The 17,362-nt window shown below is 37.0% G+C and overlaps 1 long non-coding RNA gene across 17 annotated transcripts in view; it reads left to right on the forward strand.

The window, feature by feature from the left end:
* Positions 1-17,362, forward strand: part of LOC310899701 — a 158,142-nt gene that overhangs the window by 59,576 nt on the left and 81,204 nt on the right. For all 17 annotated transcript variants that reach the window (XR_014584551.1, XR_014584552.1, XR_014584553.1 and 14 more), the window contains one exon: positions 11,288-11,381. This is a non-coding gene — a long non-coding RNA (uncharacterized lncRNA). The remainder of the gene's footprint in view (positions 1-11,287; positions 11,382-17,362) is intronic.

A 17,362-nucleotide genomic window follows, 5' to 3' on the forward strand; every position in this document is an offset into this window, starting at 1 on the left:
CATGTACTTTTTTCATTAAAAAAAAATGAAGGGGGGAGGGGTGTGAAGCAAGCATTTTAGAGCTTATGCTTCACTCTACCAAAGTAAACACAAATATGGCTTTAAATGAAGAGAAGTCCGTAACAAAAGTACTCCCCAAACACAAAATGTTGTTCCTCATGAGATGTTGCCTGCCCTTCTAAGGGACATGTAAACTGCCAGACATGCCATCTGTCACACAGCCATTTTGGTGTTTGGCACTGCCAGGAGTGTTTGCATGGCTTGGAGAGGGTGCAGCAAGGGGTGAATAAAAGCTAGTGTGGAATATTGATTGCTTGGAACTTGTTTCTCTTTTTCTTGAGAGAAGAAAAGTGGATTTTGTATGTGTTAGGGAACAAGGTAACATGTACTTAATATTAGTAAGTTCTTGATTGAAGAGGGTGGGTTTTGTGGAGTTTCTGCTTCCTTTTTTGGAAGGCTGTGGGCTTCCGTGTGAGTTGATGTGTGATGAATATGACAAGGAAAAAAAAAAACACAATTTAAAGATACACTTGAAGTATTTTTTAAAAAAAAAAAAGGGATTAGTATCCATTAGTTTGACTATTAAAGAATCTGAAACCTAACTTTTAGCTGAGGAATAAAAAAAAAATACTTAAGTGCTATTTTAAAAAGACAGTGAATATATCAGGAAAGCATTTAATAGTTTAATTCACTTCCCCCACCCCCTTAGTTTAATCTTGAGGATATCCCACAAAACAATAGTCTAGAGGAAGAGGACACTTTTTGCTTCTTCCCTGTCCTATGGAGCTTCCACCAACCTTCCAACTATTATTCTTTCTGACCAATTTCTGTTGGGAGCCTTCTCCCAGTTTCAACCAGGTGCTTTCCCCATCTCAATGTGTATGAGGATATTCAGTCATATGTCTGCGCTCTAATGCACAAGAGATGATCAGTTACTACTTCTCTCTCTCTTTCCTTTCCACAGATCTCCAGAAGCCTGATGCGTGTCATTTCACTTACTGTTTCACAACATCTTTTCAATTTTCTGTTCATGTGACGCTCCCAGTGCACGCTCTGCTTCATGCTGCTGGTAGTGTGACACTGAATTTTGCCACCCTGAATTTAGGTTGCAAAATTAAATTTTGTCTATGTTAATATGACTCAGTTCCAGGTGCAGCAGAACACACCTCAACTCATCTTTGACATTGTTATTCCTCAGTGCCTGTGAAGCTGATGTTCTCATTTAAAAGCCACTGTAGAGAAGGCTCCCCAGTGAGCTAACATTCAGGTCACAGGCAAAGAATTACCAGTTGTCATGGTTTCAAATGAAGCCAACTATACAGCAGTCTTATATCTTTGTATATTCTCATCAAGATACTTTATAAGCAAAGCAATCAATGTAAAAATTATATAGAATCTAAGAATATTTTTCCTTCATGATCATATAGTTGTGGAGTTTTAAATTGTTTTAATGTTCTGTAAATAATAATCTGTCATGGTTGACATTCAAGATGGAAATATGTTGAGATGATCTAAACTAGATTATTAGCTAAATGTTACTGTGAGCATTTTTATACTTTGACACTGAAATTATAATTTTGGGCTGTACCAATAAGTCTGTTCAGATGACTGAGCCAATTCATTTCCTTCAGAGTGTCTTCAGACTTAAAAATAGAATAGCTTTTCTACTGATATATTCTGATCAGAAAAGATTATTTTACAGCTGTAAAGAAAAACGTCTTAAAATTCAGGTTGGAAAAATGTTCTGGAGAGAATACTAGGAGAAATTTAACAGCTGTAGATTTGCAGAATATTTAGCAGTAAGACAATGAAAATTTAGTCTTCCTGTTGTATTTTTTTTAACAATTCTGTATAGGTAAGGTAAGCAGCTCCTAACTGTGTTTTGTGGCCTGCGCACACACACACACAGTAATGATAAGTAATGATAAATGTGAAATGCTAGCAGGCAAACTGTTTGCAATGCATGCACTGAAGACAGGCCTAGGACTGGAGTCAAACATTGCACATCAGTCTGCAAGATTAAAATGTTTGTAGTGTAGCAGTGTACAGTTTTTATTGGAGTCTATCCAGATATTTGTATGCAGAGAATTATTGCTCAATGACAAATTGTGATGATACAATCTAGCATGTTGGGAAATTTCCACTCTAGTATGGTCATGTGCCAAGGATAATACCTTTTGGGAATAATATGAGAAATGATGCATTCTGGCCTCAAAAGATAAATGGACAGCAACAGCAATTTTCTATGATTTTGGGAACTTGACAGTTTCTGTACCCTAATCAGAGAGGATTAGCATTTTCACTAGTTTGTGCTAAGATTGTAATACTAAATGCTGGCACCATCCTTCGGTGCATGTAAACAGTCATCTTGGGACAAAGTGCCGTGGCATAGATGCGCGTTTGGGCTGTGTCAATTAGCACTTCCTCCATGAGCAGTTTAGAAAGCATCATGAAATTTGCTTTGTAAATGTTATCTGCAATATTGGGGTCTGGCCACATGAAAGACCACTGTGAAACCTAAGGGACTGGATTGTTTCACTGTATTCATCACCTGTGTATGCTGGAACTGGTTTCTTTTCAGAGCTGGGACTATTTTTTGTCCTTCATGTTCAGGAACTACTGTATGTACACAGATCGTACTCAGCTGAAAACTGAGTAAATCCTGATTTGTCCAATATTTCCTAGAGTATTCTAACATACTCTTGTGGTGATACTCAGAGGTGTACTATGTCTGAGTAGTTCCTTTAGTAACAACAACCTTCATTAATTACAGGTATTGTTTTCTCTTGTTTATGCAGGGACTAGTGTGCTCTGGTAGCTAACAGCTTCAATTTTTATATCTGCTCTTCACCCATTTTATCTTGTCATTTTATCTGTGATGTTTTCTACTCTATAAATACTATTTCAGAGTTTGTTAGTGGGCTCTCACTTCTTCTCAATCTCATTCCTCTCCCAGACGATGCAGCAAAGCTCTCTGTTTATAACCACATAAAAGTTATTAAAACTTTTCAGAGACCCATTCCTACAGTAAGTGCAGCATGTATGGTAATACAGCAAGGTTATTTTGTAAGGCTTTGCCTATGCCTTTGGGCAAACCACAATATTATATGGAACATCTTATTCTGAAATAAGTATGTATAATTTTCTGCTTTACAAAGTCAGTTTACTTGGTTGACATATATTTGACAAAAATGTTTGAAGGAATGCAAGTCTAATTCCAAGACTGGTGCAGCCTTGGAAACCTTCTAAATGCAGTGGATGCTAGATTAGGCCTCTTCACTTGAGCCCTTCCTGCTGCTGAGGGTTTTCAGGTAAGGCTGAGGCTCTACCACACATGCTGTAGGCAATGAGAACTTGAAGAAATTTCTGCATTCTGTACTTTTGAACCAGGCACTGAAAAGCACATATTATGCAAGATCAGAGTTTCTGCATCAAGTGATTAATAGCTTTTCAATGAGCTAGCCTAAGAGGTGGTAGTAGGTTTCCTATAGTTTTTCTCTGACTGCCTTTGTATGGGAACCTGGAATAAAATAAGCTTGAAAGAGATGTGAAAATCATCTAGCATAACAAGTATATTTGTTGTACTTTACAGTTGTGTTCTATTGCCTTTTGGATAATATAGGTAAACATTTCAATGATGCAAAACACTAATTTTTAAGCTAATTAGGAGAGGAGGGATCTAAGTCTTGAAACCGAAAATTATAAGTGGGAATTGTCTTCTTGAATAACTGGATATGTCATATCTGGAATTTCCCTCTGAACTTCTTTAGGGAGCCCTATGATCATCTAACTCGCTTATACTCTTTGAAAATGTGTTGTTTGGTTTTTTTGTTTGTTTTTTTTTATTTGGCAGTAAAACAACTGCAGGAGCAATGATTAGTTTGTGTGTTTTGTGAAGAGATGATGCTTACCATTTATTGCATTTCATGTTTATGTCGGAATGCTACTGACATTATGAAATAAATACAAAAAGCCTTAACGTACCATGACAGTCAGAGACTTAATACTGAAAGCTCTTTGATTAGAAGAAATTTTTCTTCTTGAAGAAGAGCGATATGGGGAAAAAAGTGTTAGTGGAATGCAGTTCTTCGTCAACATTTTAATTATGCAGCTTAGTGGTTTTAGTCATTGGAGTTAAGTCTCGCTTTGTGTATAGCTTTTGTTTACTTCCATTACATTACTTTGCAGTCATTATATACTGACCACTGGGCAAGGTCACACTAATATAGTAAGTAATGTTAGTACTATTTAAAAATAGTATGGTTTGTAGGTTATGTTTTGCTTTTTTTTATTTTTGACACAGTGAAGAAAAAAGTTTTAAGGTACGTTGTCTAGCAGTTGGCAGGCATGTGATTAGAAGTGTTGTCAAATCCTTTGATGCTGATGTTAATACATTCTTAAGCTTTCCAGTGCCTTTCTTAAAATGACCCATCTGGAGGCAGAGCCACCCCAAAAGCAATGCTTGCTGCCCAACACTTCCACTTCCCATCTGGGTAACTCTTCAGTTTGCTCAATGTTGCTCTTAATTCCCTTTCCTCTTCCTGTTCCTGCCAGAAGAGCAGCTGGTCCCAGTCCCTTGTTCTCATGGAGGCTTGCTCCAGCCGCAGAGAAGCCTTGACACGATCCTGTTTGCATTGGTTACTCACTACTTGATGTGAAATGAGTTACTGACCTTTCTGCTTCCTTTGAGGCAGCAATTACTTCACAGCTGACATGGTGTAAATAGCATAGCTGAGAGCTGTAGGAACTTCATGAGCAAGCAGGAAAACTGTGCTTTACATTCAGCACAGAATGACAGAGTGCGGGAGCAGTTCTTTTACCTTTCGTTCTCTGAAGTGCTAGCAGAGGAGCTCTGCTGTTGGGATGAGAAGCCTTGTGCCTTTTACTCCAGAGCATGCATTCAATCAAGCAGTCAGTGAAAATGTAGCATGCAACCTCCTTGGTCTGTAGATGGCATCATATAATATTGGCACCAGTAAGGATGTCTACACGTGGTATTTCATAGCCTTTGTTGCAGGATATTTCAATAAGATGGATAGTCATTGTTTTGGGCTGACAGTTTTAATGTGTGTTTCTGTTATGGCATAAATGACCAGCTACAATTTCCTGTCATTACCTGTAGTTTCTCTTGGACTTAGGTAATTTTTTTAATTAGCCAGCTTTTTGTTAGGAAACAAATTTGTATGCCTCCATCTGTACTTAAGGAAAAAAAAAACTTTAAACTTGGTTATTTTTCAACAGCATATCTCATTTTTCTTGGTAGTCACATTCATCCTCCTTTTTCAGATCACTCTTAATCTTTAGACAAATATCTTTGCTGCTTCAACATAGCTATTTATCAAGAGTGCTCTTTTAGTAGGTATTAGCATTTCTTGCTATACAAGTTGGCAACATTATTAAAACTTCCCTCAATTACTTGCTCTTATGAAAAAGTGTTGCTCTAATTTTCTTCCTACTTTGAGGTTTTTGGTGATTCATTTCTCTTTGGAAGAATTGTTTGGTTTGATCTCATACTTAAATTGCTCTGCACTTCTCATAAGATGTCAGTATGCTGAGAGCTTGCTGGTTCCAGCAATATGCCAGTGTTAATTTTGCATTTGAACTGGTTACCATCTGCAAGCCAAACGTTAACAGAGGTGGTTGCAAGTGTCTCAATCTTTTTGCCAAGAATGTTGACTTTTTTTTTTAATGGTGTTTATGGATACAGTGAGAGGAAACTTATTTGTGCACACAGTGGAGGCTACACCTGTGATACAATACAAGGCCTCTATGGAGTCATAAGGCCTTTTAGAAAGGTTTCCAACTCCTTGTAGACCTTGAAGAAGTTGCTCACCTGTGAAAGCTTTGCCAGTAGAAACTTGTTTGAAGGAAAGCAGATCCAGATGGCTCTTGTGTAAATGTGGGGAGACCTTGTCTGAAAGGTTGGTAAAGGGAAAGAAAATTAGAATAGGGAAAGTAAATGTTTTAGCTTGTCCTCAGTTCTGGGATTGTTTATACATATGAGAGAGTTGTCTGTGAAAAATTGAATACTGAGATAATTTCACACTTGTGACTAAATGAATTTAATTAAAATTATTTATTGCTCTTTCTCCCTGCTCCCACAAACACTTACTCAGTATCTGTATGTGGCTGTTAAAAGGTCATTAGTGTAAAAAGGAAAGCAAGCGTTTTACTCCCCTGACTACTGAGAAAGCTGAACTTAATACAAAAAAAAAAAGGTTTCTGATGTGCCCCTAGACACCGCAAATATGTAAGTGAACACTGCTGTGGAAGTGACTACAATTTACAGCTATCTGTTGGCTACAGTCCGCACTATCAGTTCATTTTGGTCATAGATGTTCTGAAGGAACTCCTCTCATCACTGCATCTTTCTGACACGTGAATGCATTCTGAACATCGGTGTTCTCAGAGGAGTTATGAAAAAAGCCTGTTCCCAAATTCTTTGCACGAAAATCAATATCAAAAGGAATTTTAGGGAGGAAAAAAAAGAAAGCCTAATCTCAGCCTGCATATGCAACACTTTAAATTGACTCCAGACAGGCAACTGCAGAGGCACTATCCTATTGCTGCATTTTTTTGTTAATTTCTTGAAAATGCTTTTCCAGATTTAATACATCATATCTGAAATAGGCACTGACTTTTCAGTTAGTTAAAAATTGCTTTAGTTCAATACTTATCCTGGAAGGGAAAGTTTAAAAAAAAAAAAAAAAAAAAAAATTGAATGTGCAGATTTTTTTTGCAAACTTCCAGAATCTGTCACAGGGCTCTTAGAACCCAGGACAGAACCTCTTCCTCATGCTGGGGCTATGACTTTTTTCCAAAATGTCTTGGGAAGTTTTTAATCCACTCTTCCAATATGTTTTTTTGTTTTTGTTTTTTTGATGAGGTTGATTCACCATCTTTTTGCCTGGAAGTCACAAATAGGCTAGGTAGTTTTGTAAAACAAAACTATTTTCCCTATTATTTTCCCAAATAGTAAATTATATCTCTGTAGACATTCAGATTATGCTTCCTGGTGTTTGTCAGTGTATGAGAAAATGAGCTCCATAAATTGATAATTGACAAAGTTGTACCCCATCCTTGATTTTGGAAAGTGGATAAAGAATGACTTGATTTTTCTTGTGAAATTTGGCAGTTCTGTGACTTAAGTGCTGTCTTGGAGCAGCTCACACTACTTTGAGAAGTAGGGACTTGAAAGTAGATTTCGCAGTGACAAAAGCAACTTGCATCAACATAGGCAAACAAACATTTGGTAATAAGATAATTAACGTGATGGTCAAATGTAATTCTGTCATCACAAATGCTAAGCTTGTCTATCATTTCTACTCAGATATGTTAATAACTTTTATAAAAATACTGAAATCTTATTAGAATCCTGAATGACTTTCTGATATTTAGGTTATTTAATTTCTGAAAGCAAGATGTATGAATTTCTAATGTGTTCTTTAATACCCTTTTCCATGACTCCAACCATAATAGTTTGGAAGTAATCAAAATTGTGTTGCTCACATCATACTGTTGCTCACATCATACTCTTCTATGTACTTTTCTGGGTTTCACTATTTTGTCTTTGTTTAGCATTCCTGCGTGGTAAAGTGATTTTTCCTAAACTGAATGCTGTAATGCAATCTGAAATATCTTCTATATTTGAATTGGGGGGGGGGGGGAAGCCTACGTTTGCCATGTGCCTTGCAGTGAACAGTGGTCATTTCACTGTTCTCATCAAATGTCAGAATGATTTCTCTTGCACAGGCTTGAATGAAGAAGCTATAGAGTTGCAGGTTCTCATAGCTATTCATTTACTACTAACATTATTTCTCTCTATAGCTTTATTTTGATAACATGTTCCTATTAAGCAATAATAAGGGGAAAAACTAACACAAGTTAAGGAATCAGCTGGATGAAACTTAGGTCAGTTTTTAAAAGAAAATATGTTTAAAAGAAAATATGTTTTGGACAGGCTGGAAAGTAAATATATGTGCATGGTGCTTTTTTTGGCCTTTTTTTGTTTTACTGTGGTGTTTTGTGCTCTGGCTCTTTTTCATTCATCATAAACTCTGAATCTAAGCATTAGTTATGTTTATCCTTTAATCCTACTGTCTGGGTTTGTTTATGTAAGATTTAGTCTATAGCGAGGGTGGGTGGTCATGTTATAAACAAAGCTGACCCTCGGCCAGTGCAAGAATATCCAAGAACCGATTGCTTTACATACACAAGTTAAATTTATTCTGAATTCGTTTTGTGAGAGTTGGGGTCCCTGTTCCCCGTACCATTGAGCAGATAAACTTGCGGTAATTTCCTTCCATTTTGCTGTTTGTTTTCTAATGTACGAACAGCAAAATAAGGAGGAAGAGCAGCTAAGTATTACCTTAAGATAGAAACTCATTTAGTGACCATGTTTCATTGTTCAGTTAACTAAAACACTTACTATAGAGTGCATTTACTACTGGTTGTGTACAAACCTGGCCCAGTAAGATTCTTATTGGTCCCTGGTAACCTTTACTTCACAGAAAATAATTAATAGATACCAGAAGCAGACGGCCTGGGTAAACAAATGTGAGAACCATAATGTCAAGAGTGCTCCCACCTTTCTTTGCACATGAAGCCAATTTTTAAGAGTACAGATTATATTAGAGGTTTAATTATTTGTTTTCCTTAATTGTTGATATTACAGCTTCCATTAAGAAAATGCCTTGCTAGGGCGCTGCAGTTTGAGGCTGGGTTCCTTACGTTTTAGGGCTTTTTTTCCTTTATTTGATGAATGTGTTGGAACAGACTGGAAATAACCAGACAAACTAGTTGTCTGGACAGTGAAGTAATAGCTGTGGAAATAACAGATGCTTTCACTCACTGTACACTTTATATTCTGTACACAGAGGGAAAGTATAGAAAAATTGTGGTGGGCTTGTTCTGATATGCTGCTGGGAACAAGAGACCCACAAAAAGTCCCACATAAGTCCTATTAATCACTAAAATCCAACTTAAATCCTGTTTTAATGTCTTAAGTAGGATTTAAATGATGCCTAGTTTAGGCCTTTAGACAGGAAAAAAAATTACCCTAAAGATTACTAAAAACATAGTATTTTGCAATTTCATGAAGCCATATGTAATAGGATTTCAAGGCCTCTGATGGACTCTACCCTTTTAGTGAAATCCTAACTCAAGCATTCTGTGAGGAAATACTGTTTCGACTCTGTTCACCAAAAAAAAAAAGAACCTAGCCTAGGATCTTAAACAGAGGATACTGTCAGTATTCCGACTGTTCCCTGCACATGTATTTGATTTTAAAATAAGTTCTAATTTAAAAATAAACCTTTGGTTTTTTTTCCACTGCTGATTGTGAAACACCCATGTAAGCGAAAGGCAAAATAAATCCAAAAATGCTGGAGCATAAATGCTGAAATCAAAGCTGTATGAAGTAACTTGGGTAATATAGGCTGGCAAAGTTCTGCATCCCCACCACCCCCAGCAGCTCACTTGCTCTGGTGCCTCCATTATTGCCTGCATGTTCAAATATAGTAGGTAGCTAAATATCTGTATGGAAAAGTCAATTTTCAGTTATTTCATCTTTTAGCAATAATGCAAACAGCCTAAAAATTCTAGTCATGACTCAATCTGACAGCAAAAATTTAATGGAGTTCTGCAGTTATTCTGGGCTGTGGTATTTTCTTCAAATGGGGAGACATGAGCTTATTTTGAAAATGTTTTTATTAAAATCACGTTTCCTGACTTCGAGTGCAGCAGGTTTATGGGGTGATGCGGGTGTGTGGTCCTGTGGTTAGAACAGGAGAGTACGAGTACTCCAAGAACTCTGACTATGCAGCAGTGCTGCCATCAGCTCTGTGTGATCTAGGGCAAACCACTAAACCTCTGGAGTTCATTTTACCTATTCACGCTGGCTAAAATGCTGATTTCAGAATGGGCTGGGAACCATAATTAGACATTTGATTTGCCTGAGATTCTTGGAGGAAAGATCCCCATGCTTAATTATTCACCTACACTACAAAGCTTTACTAAGCACTGCTATGAAGTGAAAGATACTGTATTCTCTTGCTGTGTCAAGAGAAGGTGCTTTGACTTTCAATGTGTTTAATTGTGTTTAATTTACAGTTTGAAAAAAGAAGTCACATCTCTACATTGTATTATTATTATTATTATGAGCTATATAGATGATGATGATGAGTATTTTTTGTCATCTCACAGCTTGTTTATTACAAAGCAAGTCTAAATCTAATTCATTGCTGTCACAAGCTCTAAGGTGTGGTACGAGTGACAATTTTTGCAGATTTTTCTTAACTTTTCCCCTTTAGGCAAAATATTTGTACTAATTATGTGTGATAACTTTCTACCATTTTGCTCATCACCTTGGGAGCGCTAACAAATAAATCACAACATGTTTGTCAGAAGCATGGACTGACAGGAAAAAAACAAATCAGTGGGTGGGGGACATGCAGGAAATGTTCTTCTAAGGCTTTGTGCTCAGATTTGAATTGCAAGACTCTTTCTGCACCTGAAAACATTGCCAAGATGATGAGTCAAGCTTGAGGCCTCATTTAAGGGAGGGTAGTTCTACATGATGCAACAAGCCTACTAGGAAATGGAGGGGGTTTGGGTCTCCAAAATAAAATAAAAATCTAAGTAGGTGAGCTTTTTTCCCCTCCATGTATTATCCTGATAAAGGATAAAAATACACCTAACCAAATAGTCACTTAAATATTTAGATCAGGGCATAAGAGGAAAGTGAAGTCATTCTATTAGCATAGTGGACAAAATGTATTTGATCTGTGCTAGATAGAAATGATTTGTGCATGGAGGAAGTGTTGCTGGTGCAGTGCAGATTTTTTTTTAAAGTGTGATACGTATTCTCTATTTCTGCTTCAGTTTACTTAATTAACAAGAAGTTGCTGATGCCTTATAAAATTGTGCTCCAAAGCATTTGTTTCATATTCATAGGAACTAGCTTCTGTATGGGCTTACAACTTGTAATAGTTGTGTTTGTACCATGTGTAGCAAATGAAAGCAATCTGGATTTAGAGGGGTTGTACTACATTACTTCTGTGACAACAGGAAGCTACAGCTTCAATTAGTGGTCAAGTCACTATAGGAGCCATAGTACATGATTGTAAGTAAACAAGATATTCTGCTGCTTTGCCTTGAGGAGCTTAAAGCTGTAAGATGAACTGACAAAGTGTGGGCAAGATAACAGGGTGCTGTAAGCAGCATGTTGATTAAAAGTATGGATATGTGAATGAGAATAAAAGTATTCTGTTTTGCTTTATTGTTTCAGGGGCAGTCATTCTGTTGACACTCAGGAGTTGCAGAACAGGACAAGAAGAGGAGGATGAGAGTGGGGGTGCCTCAAAAAGCAAATACTGAAAGAGGTAAGTGTTTCATAAGCTCTTCTTGCCTCACATAAATAACAGGGTCTCCTACGTTGCCCAGTCTAAATTAGTTAGACTAGTATCAGTTCCTCAAAACATCTGATAGCAGTTGTAGGATAAGGAGATCTGTGATTATCCAGACAGACTTGCCCCAGACTGATCATCTGAAATCAACTTCACTTCCTCTGGGAAAAATGTAGCAGATGGCATGGATAGTGGAGATCCAGCCGATGTCATGTAAAGTTTTTGATACCATCTTATATGCTTATCAAGCAGTCTTATTTGTTAGATGGACTTGCTGAGACAATTTTAAAATGAATATATCAGTAGGCTGCTAAAGCATATTCAAGGCATTGCTGTCAATAATTTGCTATCAAATGAGAAAGGCTGTTTTAACTAAATTTACGCAAGATTTGTGTTTCTGGGTTGATTACCATTCCATGCTTTATTTTTTGGTAGGGGTGGTAAAATAGAAAGGATGTGTACTATGATATTTTGACAGGTGATGCTGGGCTACCACCAACTTGGAAAATGGAAACTGTTGTGGAAAAAAAAAAACTAATGAATTTTTAATAAATTTAAAAGGTGATAAATTATGCAGTTAGGAGTAGTTTTTTATAGTTGTTATACTTCAGGGGAAAAACTTGTTTAAAAATGTTGCTAAGGCTTCTGGTGGATGCAAATGGTGGTCAATGTGATTTTTTTCAAAAAAATAAAATACAAATGGGGATGTTTAAGTTGATGTATTTATCCTTTGTAGCAGATGTAAAGTAATCCACTCCATCCAAGGCTCCTAGTTTCACCTGAACCACTGTGATTTGCCTTGAGCAATGAATTTTGGGAAAGAATGCTTAGAATACAGCATAAAAAATAAAATGTGACCTTTGAAAGAAAAAGGAGATTGCGTTTAAGTGAAGAAAATGCAGAGGGGAGATGCAATCAACCTGCACACTTATGCAGAAGTTTTGAAGAAGAAAAAAAATGAGGAATTACTTGGTGTTTATTAGGTTTAAGGGGCTAAAACAGTAGGAGGGGAGCTCTTGGTTAACCATCATTACAAAGCTTTTCCTAATGCCAGGAGTAGTGAGGTACTGGAATGAATGCTGGGTTGTGAAGCTTCTACAGGAGATCTTCAGGAACCTGTTAGATATTCATTATTTATGTGAGAGTTGACTGCACCTGGAAGGAAAGCTGGGTGCAGCACAATCAAAATGCTTAAGTCTGTTTCAACCCTGTTTTCTGTGCTTCTGTATGTCATTCATGTGTGGAAAAAAAAAATAATTGAGCTCTATTATCCATTGTGCATGTTTAGCCCAGTGACTTGTGATTTTTAGTGGAATGTAAAAAAAAAAAAAAAAAAGAGAACTATGTCTGTTGCCAGAAGGCACTAATATTTTGATGTTTCCTTTCTGCAATATTGCCTGAGAATCTTTTGAGGAATGGATTAACTACACACTTTGAACTGCCTGTAAATGTATTGACTTTGCATTTTACAAGCTGGATGTATTTAATACAAGGCTTAGTTCTGAGGTCACTGTGCCAGCCAGGTTCATTTATAGGTTCTATTGAATGTGAGAACTTACTAAGGGGCTCTTTCATGGCTCAAGTCCACTGACAATCGCAGTTTTGCTAGTGCGTGATGTTTGTTTGGGAGAGGTTGGAATTGAACCAAAAGCTAGTCTAAAGTAGGGATTCTTGTTAATACAGTGAAATATATTCCAGATAACTAAACGTTACTGCATTTTGAGGAGGGGATATTTTTGTATCTAATTCTATGGAAATGGAAAGGAAGTTCTTTGCGATCTCAAGTCTATATTTCTATGTTTTTGAGCATGTATAGTCAAACAGCTTTAAGTTGTAGTTTTGTGCTTTCTGGATCATCTAGATCACCCTGGAAAATGTCGAAGAGCTGCTTTCTATAGGAAGCTTTCAAGATCTCTTTTAGACTAGAGCTTGATTTTCTTGGTTGACTTTATAGATTAGAGCTCTGTAGAGTAAGAATAGAAGAAAGGCCCAAATGTGAAGAACTAATTAAATCATAGCTAAACTATATCTTTAGAGCTCTGTATTGGGCCAATGAAAGGCTAAGAAATTGTTTGACAACAAGTGGAAAATTCTTCTCTAGTTGGGTGTCATGCTTTTAGGTGGAGTCGCATGAACCAGTTTGTCATTGGATCTCCACTGTACTCTCCCAACCTTCTATATAATCCATGGTATGATTAGAGTATTTTACAGCCATTGTTTTAACTGCTTGTCTCATAACAATTACCTGCAAGCTTGCTGATGCATATCAAGCTTTCTTTTAAAAAAAAAAAGATATGACCTAAAGAAAGCAGACCTTTGGAATGCTTCCATACATGTTACATAAGGTAATATTTTGTTGTGTTATGTCACGTCTGCTCAAATTGTTAGGAAGCTTAGGATTACACTATTTCCTAGGGTTTATATAATTAATTAGAAGCTCGGGTTGAGCTATAAAAATTAAATAGTTGTACTGGTATGGTCAGCTTTAATTTTCCTAACTGATACCATAGTGGACTGTTAGATAAGGCCAGAAACTCCAGCCTTTAGCAGAAGTAGAAATGCAACTAGTACACAGTTCTTCAAGAAATAAATCTTAATTGCTTGAATCATGCTTAAGTTATAGTTGCAGAATATCTGTAGATGACTGGACTATTTTCAATTATTCTGTCGGCTTTCAAGATTTATGGGGTGTTTTTGGTCCATTTTATATGTTAGATGTTATAAATGTAAATGGATATTAAAAACATCAAATTTCATCTTTTTTGTCATCAGGTTTTGAAACTTTATTCACTCTGTGCCTATTCAGATCTACTGAAGTTGCCTTTTGATCCAAGCTGTCATTATCTGTGTCCACTGGGTGTTAACGATAAACAAAACTTGCAGATTGAGCCCTGATATGGGAAGAAATATTTAGCAAAAGACTTTCCTATTGCTGCCCAAAAATTAGTAGATAAAAGCACCTCGTAACTAATGTTGTTTTTGTGGTTTCTCCCCTGCATGCTCCTCTTCGTTTAATTCTGAGACTAGTATGAATTTGGTAGTATGTTAATCAGTGTGTTGGCAGTGCTTGTGTGTTCTTGCTTGCAGTGGTTCCTGCAGTCTCAGGCACATACCTAAATGGCAATGGTAGGAGGAACCCTCACAGCTCTGATTTCCCTTTGCTGCCTATGAGGCATTAGTGGCCTCTTAATAGACAGGCGCGTTTTTGTCAGGCCAAAAACCTAGGCTTAGGACTCTTGTTGCATATGATCAGATTTTGTACGTTCTCCCATTAGACTACAGGGTGCTGTAGAGCTGTGTGGGCAGAGCAGAGCCATGGGATCCTGAGGTTATACCCAGGACGGTGCAGCAGTAGCTGCAATTTCCAGTATGGAAGGCCAAAGAAAAGCTAAGCAGAAGAAAATTGATGAAGAAACTTCTCATAGCTGATTGAGGCATGTTAAAGGGTGCAAACCACAGGAGCCTTCTGTCATTTCCCTAGGTGGTTCATTTCTAATGGGGGGAGGGAGGAGGGACAATGAAAGTTAACAGATGTGGTTTTTGAGTAAGTTTTCTTTTTTTTTTCCCACTTGGATGGCAAAAACTTCTGAATAAGGAAATAAAACTTCCAAAGTAAGTGTTCTACTGATTGATTATTGATTTTACTTATTAATACAAAATCGGAGCAGAATGGTCATGGGTTTTAGAGGTGACCTGCCCAAACAAAGTCTTAGACACATGAACAAGCATATTTTTGTGAATAAGCCCATGCAGAGCAGCAGTGAGGAGCTGGATGAAAGAAGTATATTTGAGCAAGTCTGAGGCAGCAAAAATCAAAGTTAGACTAGTGAAATAATAGTTTACAACCTCAGGGAGCTGATCCTACACTGAGAGAGGATCATGTGCTGCTACTGACTGTTGTATGAGGAACAGCCGTTATGAGAGGTGGGGCTTGGCAGAGCTCTGTACCAAAATCTCTGCCTCTGAAACCTCTTCTATGCCCCTTGCTCAGCTTTGCTGGGCTTTCTTTCAACCTGCTTATAGTCTTGACATTAACAGTGTAACTTGGATTTTGTATGTAACATCTCTATGCTTTCGATTCTTGGGGTGTTAGAATAACACACTTCTCTTACAAAACATGGGCACTGGTTGTGAATCTTCCAAAACTAGCCAAAGTTCTTTACAGTTGTTATTTTTTTTCAGTGTTAAAAGCTAGCTTGAGATTCCAAGCAGGTAATTCAAATACAATATTAAATCATATTAGAATATCTGTTCTGGGGCACAACATAGTACAGTTTAAAAAACTACCCAGGTAATATACCAGAAAGTCAACACTGCAGAAGTAGTGCTGATTTTCAACAATAGTACTGAACTTGGCTGAATAGTTTTTTGGGTATTTTAAACCAAACTGGAAGATAAATTATCATTAACAATTAGAATAACAATACCTCATAACAGCAGAGATTTTCAAATACCATAAAGTTATTTAACTATCAGTTATTCTTCATTAAGTGAATCTAGATTAACTAAATTAAGCGTCATTAAGTGCTTTTTGCAGTATCTTTCAGAAATGCTCTAATTGCTTCTGTTTTAAATACAAGAAAAATGAGGTAGAGAACTCAGGTGGTTTGCTAATGGCCACGTACAACACTTACTCTCTGATCAGAATTGAGGGCTAGGTTCCGAGGGCTTCTGTTCTAATATTAAAACCACTAGCCCCAATTTGATACATGTTTTTTAAAAAAGTAAATATAAAAATAAAACAACTTCATTCCTCTCTTACAAAATTTTCAATTTGACTGCATTAGCTACCCTAACAATGTCTGATTCTTTTTAAATACGTTTTAGAATGGGCTTTGGCATCTGATAGAAATTATAAAGAAGAATTTTTTATTCTTCAGACCAAGTCTTATTAGTCATGGTTTTGCCATTTGTAAGCTCTATGGTATAGGTATACATTTTACAACTGTTTCTCAGGGTAGAAAAGCAACATTTTTTCCTTTTTCCCCTTGTCAGGAACATTTCTGTAAACTGTGAATTGCAAAAGGTCAAAGTACATCACAGAAATGCACGCAATTTATTTAAAGATTTTTTTTTCCAAAATCCCAGTGGCCCAGCACAGAACTCACCTCCAGTGTAGCTGAGTGACTTACATAACTGGTAGTATAAAATAGCTGAGAAACAACATCCTAAACTTGATTTTCTCCCCACATCCCTTTCTGTTTTTCAACTCCCTGAAAGACAGCAGGACTGAACTTGTGCAAACAGGCTGCCGTCCTTCTGAGTATGACTGTGATGTGCAAGGAAGAGGGTGAATAAGGTAGTTCTCTAGCTCTTGTCTAAGTGCATCAGACCCACTGGTATGCGCTTCTCCCAGTCCCTGAGCGTTTCCAAAACAGTGACTGTTTCAAGCCAAGTGTTAGCATTTCCTTTTAGCACATGGCTTTCTCTGTCTTCCAGCACAAAGAAATGTGCCTCTTGCTGAGACTGTATTTAAAAGCAGAATTCAACCCATAAATGAAGACTGATTGTGTCCATTATCTAGTGACTATTGTTATTCTCAGGTGGAGGAACCAACCTCTTGAAGCAAAATAGTTTAATCTCAAACTATTCGAAACTGTATAGGAATCTGGTTCTTACTATTGTCTAATTATGTTTTAGAGGACAGCACAATTGCAAGCAATTGAATGTTAGCTCATGCTAGCTTGTGTTGGGGCTTTTCTTCCTTATGCCAGTGAGTTTCATTGCTGCTATTTACATAGACAATGTGGTATGCTGCAGTGAGTGTAGAGAACAGGTACCTTGGTGCATGCAACAAATTATTACGCATGCAAATATTTAATGTGTTATAATGTTTAGGAAATAATCTAGAATATGATTGTGATGCAGGGCAAATGGACAAATAAGAGGGTCAGAGCTTACTTGACTTTTCAACTAAGCTAAGACTGTGGTGTTCTTCCTGTTCAGATAGTATATAG

This window comes from Anser anser, assembly GCF_964211835.1.
Source record: "Anser anser genome assembly, chromosome: 5".
Lineage (NCBI taxonomy): Eukaryota > Metazoa > Chordata > Aves > Anseriformes > Anatidae > Anser > Anser anser.